The sequence below is a fragment of the Drosophila montana genome, unplaced genomic scaffold (assembly GCF_035044405.1).
Source record: "Drosophila montana isolate Dmon_TW-CO22-7 unplaced genomic scaffold, ASM3504440v1 contig_2081_1, whole genome shotgun sequence".
Taxonomy (NCBI): Eukaryota; Metazoa; Arthropoda; class Insecta; order Diptera; family Drosophilidae; genus Drosophila; species Drosophila montana.
In genome coordinates this window covers 387,577-392,997 of record NW_026996991.1, presented here as the reverse complement: position 1 = coordinate 392,997, position 5,421 = coordinate 387,577, and the positions used below count along the sequence as shown (strand labels likewise).

Sequence of the window (5,421 nt, the reverse complement as noted above, 5' to 3'; positions counted from 1 at the left end):
TAATGTGATAGATCTAAACTGTCTTCCTTGAATTTCTTCATGAATTTCAAGAACTTGCATTTATTAAACAATTACATATCTAACTTTTGCTTTGATCATATTATTTTTAATAGTTTGAAATTTGACTCGTAACTTTACTCTTTTTATTAGGTTATAAATTTAGTTGTCACATAAGTCACATCACTACTCGTTTTTTAAAACTTTGAGTGTCGGCCCCATTCGCTATGCTTTAGACAAATTTTCTGCATCTAGCAGCAGCATCTAATTTGCAGTCTTAGCCAAAATCTCGCACTTCAGTTGACGTTCTCTTGGCCATGCCCCAGACCCACTCCTATTAAAACAGGTTCAACTAAGCTCCAATTAATTGCCAAGTCGCAAGAAGGACCAGGCTGGGAGAGGGTAGAGGGGAGATGTTGCTGTGTCTGCTGCCCTCTAATAAACTGGCAGCGGAAATTTTTAACAAGTTGCCATTTGCCAGAGTTCCCGCCTAGCCTGAGCTGTAATTAACGCACACAGAAAACACAGGCCAGAGAAGATGAAGAAAAAGCATCCAACTGCAGCTGGATTCTTTGCTTTGCATTTCGCTTGTTGTTAGTCGCGACTTTAATGCAGCTTGCAGCTAAACTAGTTGAGATTTTGCATATCAGATGGCCGCTGCCAGCTTCCAGTTCGCCCTGTGATTTAATAATCAGCCAAACTGCCGACTACCAACAACTGGCAACTGCTGCTCCTGTTCCAGCCAAATGAATGGCTTGGCCCTGTTGCATGGCCATTAAGAGGGCAAACGAACTGCGAACTGGAGGCGCGTGCAAAATGAAATGTGGCCAGTGTCCAACACGCATGCCAAAGAGCAGACCGATACTCTGTGTACACTCAAAAAAAAAAAAAAAAGTTTGTTACTAACTCGATATGTTTATGTTTTCTATGGTAATATCCACTACTCATAATTTTCATTTTTTTAATATATTCAATTAGTTTATTTTTAAATTTATTTTTTTAGCCCAGGGCCAATTTTAATAAACAGTTTCTATCATTAAAGGTACGGAACGCCATTTAGAAAATATATTCTCATAAGAAAATATTGCTATGAAATATGGTTTTTCATATTTTTAATATATTCAATTGGTTTATTTTTAAATTTATTTTTTTAGCCCAGGGCCAATTTTAAGAAACAGTTTCTATCATTAAAGGTACGGAATGCCATTTACATATTTGAGAAATTATATTTCTAAAAACTAACGTAGTAGGGAAATAATTTTTCTGAGTGTACTGTGGGCATTGATTGCAGCTGGCAATTTGCATAAATTTAGATCAGTGACAATTGACGTCCGCAGGCAGAACTGGAATATTTTGTAGGCGTCTACCTCTCCATCTCTCTCTCTTTGTCTCTTTAGCACCTCTTTCTAAATGCCACCAAACATTTGCAATTGTCGTTTAATTAGAAACCCAACCTTTTGCTCTGCTTTTCGGTTAAATTAGGGGCCTCGCTCCCACTACGTCCCTCTCTGACTCCCTCTCGCTGTCTGCAGGTGTTGTTTCCACCGGCTTCTCAATTAAAACGTCATGTTTTTTCACGTTGACGGCAAAGTCTCTGCAATCTACTGGCTGCACTTGCTCCAGCTTTGGTGGGCGTTGTTGTCTGGTCATGGAAGCTGTATCTACTGCGTCATTCGGTTGATTGGCTGCTCATTAGATGCAAGCTTAATTAGAGCTAATCTGGTATATATGACCTACAGTCTAGCAGTTGCAATCACTAAAAAGAATTATGGTAAATACTTCAGCTTGGATCCATCAAATCTTCCACTCATAAGTAGCTTTGTCAAACAGACTTGCTTACAAAACACTTTTGATAATATTTCTAGACTCGGCTGACAACAACAACAAAACACAAATGCAACAATACCACGTAAGAGTAAATGTGTCCGCCTAGTGTATACCCCATAAACAGCTCCGAAATCCTACAACATAAATTCATATATTAACCCCTTAGTCTTTACCTTTTATTTTATGCCTTGTGCTGACTTTTATTTAATGTCATTATAGATCTGTGTAATCTACTCGAAACCTACCTATAATAATTTAAGTTTCCAGCTTCTAAAATGTGAAGGCGGCAGCAGGAAACCAATATCTATTAATTTAGATGAAAAGTGTGGAAGGTTTTGAGTTTGAAGCCCCTTAAATGTTGATGATATTACAAGCTGAGATTTAGTTTATAGAGTCGAAGATTTATTCCGCTGTCATTTGCACAAATTGTATTATACTCGTTAACACATTTTTACTTCGTTTACAGGGTATGATAATCCAAATGTAAAAGTGTGTGTTTGTAAATGTTATATTTATTTTAATTTTATTTTATTTAACTTTGCCTTTCACTTTATATTATTTACACTGCTGCTTAGCATTATTGTTGCAAAATCTGACAAATCCTTTGTTTTACTGCTTATTGGCAGTAAAAGTTTCCTTGAGCAACTTTTAAGCTTGCTTAAGGCACAGGACCGAGCGACAGCTGGTGGATGCGGATCCAAAGCATGTTTGGGACAGCTTTCATCATATACAGAAGTTGTGACTTGACGCTGTTGGTTTTCTGTCATCCCACCCCACCACACCTCCCCTCGCTCCACAGTCACTATCAAGGAGACAGCCGCATCCAATTTGCAGTTCATCATCTGTCCCGTGCCTGTCACAGAGGCTTCTCGCAGCGGCTGCTGCTGTACGTAAATTTTGACAGTGCGCCTAATTGAGCCGCAAACAGTTTTGACATTTGCGACCGCGCGCCGCATTTAATTTATTTTAATTGAAACGGTCAGGCAACGGGTTAGCTGGCCTAATCCTCTAGCTGGTCCAGCAGTCCAGAGAGTTCAAAGTTGAGGCTGCAACTGAAACTGAAACGGAAACTTTTGCCAAGTCGCTTATTAGGTCAACTTTGGCTGACAGCTCGTGATGCGGGCGCAAAAAGAGGGGGGATATACCAAGAGAGACAAAGAGAGAGAGAGAGAAACAAAGAGAGACAGAAGGAGAGAGAAAGAGAGAGAGGGTGGGACAGAGTCCAAATCAGTGTGTACCAAAAGGGAATCAAAGAACCAAAGCGAAACTATTTTTACAGCCGACTCACTAACAAAGTATCCAATTTTTACGACGATGCATTAAATTAAAAAGTTTTCGAATGCTTGCCTATGCCCCATTCCTGACATCAATAATGCCCTAACAATTGAGGAATATAGGCCTGTCATGGATTTTGTAAAACATATGTCTGAATAAAATATATCAACTTTTACATAATTGATTTTTTAATTTATTACTCTCAAAGAAAATATAAATTTTAATAAAATTTAAAAGAATGCAAAGCCGCGTGGTTGGAATATGGAATATTTTTTTATTTTTGACCCGAGCACCGCCGGTTAATTTCTTTTAGTATACTTATATGTATCTGTAATTCTTATTTAAATTCTGGAGCACAGCTTAAACTTATAGAGAACAAAAAGAATATTCAGACTCTTCAGCTGTTATATAGTGTAAATACCCGATTCTGCTCTTTCCGGCAACAACTTGGATGCTTTTAACGACTTTGCATTGGTTTTCATTGCCAAAAGGCCGCTCCAGCTTTTGCATTTGCCGCACACCATACCACATTGTCAGGCGGAGTTGAATTCTCGTTTTGATTTTACGGCTGACAACATATTCGCATTCCATTGCATTTCACATCGCACATCCTTAGGACTTTTGGCTAATTGTTGCGCTGTGCATTTTTACGGCACTTTGAAAGCCATTAATTCGCATTTTATGTACTTAATTAGTTTTCTGGCGCAATTTCGGAGCAATGTCTCGTAAATTTTGATGATCGATTTGCATCGATGCGCAAAGTTTGAAGTGCCCAGCCCCAAAAAATGTAGGTCTCAGAAGATAAGCCGCCCCAACTTACATTTTATAGCTCACACGTCGTACAATAGCTATTTCGGAAACGAATTGTATTTAATGGCAACCTTACATTATTAGCCATCATAAAACCGCAAAAGCTTTTTAAACTGAGCTAAGAGTTATTTTCCGGTATAAAATTTTTAACACTTGGTAGACTTTTTTGATTTAAAAGAACTTTTTTGAAATACTAAATGAAGTTAAATAAAATATTTATCTGACTTGATGGCTTGATGTTAAGGTATAAGCACCGAAAAAAAAACCAATGCAAATACATGCCTCTATCGTAGCTTTAACTTGTTGCGAATTGCAAGCGTCAAGCGACGAAAAAGTACAGTGTGTATACCTTAGTCAATTTTTTTAATGTTGAATTTAATTTCAAGCTTCTACAAAAAACTCAAGTTTTAGCGTCAAATTCGTTGTCATTATTTATGCTTTTATATACGACATTTCTGAAATAGGCTCAGAATGGAAAGTCCTAATTTTGTGTTAGCTTGAATGCATATGACAAGACGTGACGGGCCATCGGCAGCGCCTGTTAGCCAAACAGCAGAAGCTGCAGCAACAACAATTGAAAAGCGTTTTCATTGTTTGGTAAAACACGGTAAAGTGCCGCACAAGGCACGCGCGCGTCCAAAAACCAGCGGGCAATCTTTTGTTGTCCAAATGCGTGGCGGCAGCACAGGGCATACAACAAAAAGAGGTAATGACCAAAAGAGCTGCTAATGTGGCGGCTGCCTTCGCTTCCGTTGAAGGCCACCGATGCGGCATCCATTTCTCTGATGTTGTCAGTGACGTCTGCTCCAGCTCCAGCTCCACGTTTATCGCTGGCCTGGCATTTGCATTTGCATTCGCATTGCGATGCGGTGCTTTGTTTTCTCGTGCAGCTAATTTGCCCACAAAGCGTAGAATTTGTTCGACCATGTGCCTTTGTCCATGTTGGCATCGGGTTAGTAATTGTTGGACCCGGCTGCCGCTGCTGTTCCCATGCGAGCTCTAATCAACTTTTTATGCTGCACAGTGCACACATTGAACACATTGCACACATGCTCGTACATGGCGTCAATTACACAGCTTCAGTAGCCAGTGTTCAACGTTGCAATGGGATATAAAAATCAATGGAACGCACGATTGGCAGAAAATTAGTAGAGAACTAAAGATGGCCATCATCTGGTTACCTGTGAAGAAAATATTCTTTCATTATTTCTGGATTTTTCAATTTTTTTGCATTCCACGCATCACCCATAAAAAATGTATTGAAGTCCTATGACTGCCCTTTCTATTTTTCCGACGCATTCGAAGTCCTTTACTGAGTCTGAAATCTTAAAATTTAATCTTGATTACCTTTCGAAAAATACCGTACTTTTACCTTTCGTTTGGTACTGTGAACATTTGGTTATCAGATATAATGTAAACAATTTGTATAGGCTTATAGTTTTTTTCTATGTTTACTGATGCAATCAAAATTAACTTGTCAAACGTGAGCATATGAATTGAAACATTAAAAAT

The 5,421-nt window shown here is 38.7% G+C and overlaps 1 long non-coding RNA gene across 1 annotated transcript; it reads right to left on the bottom strand.

The window, feature by feature from the left end:
• Positions 1–4,325: 4,325 nt before the first annotated feature.
• Positions 4,326–5,421, bottom strand: LOC135426682 (uncharacterized). The gene is made up of 3 exons (XR_010435930.1): positions 5,282–5,421; positions 5,155–5,227; positions 4,326–5,090 (listed from the first exon to the last, which is right to left on the bottom strand). It is a non-coding gene; the product is annotated as an uncharacterized LOC135426682 (long non-coding RNA).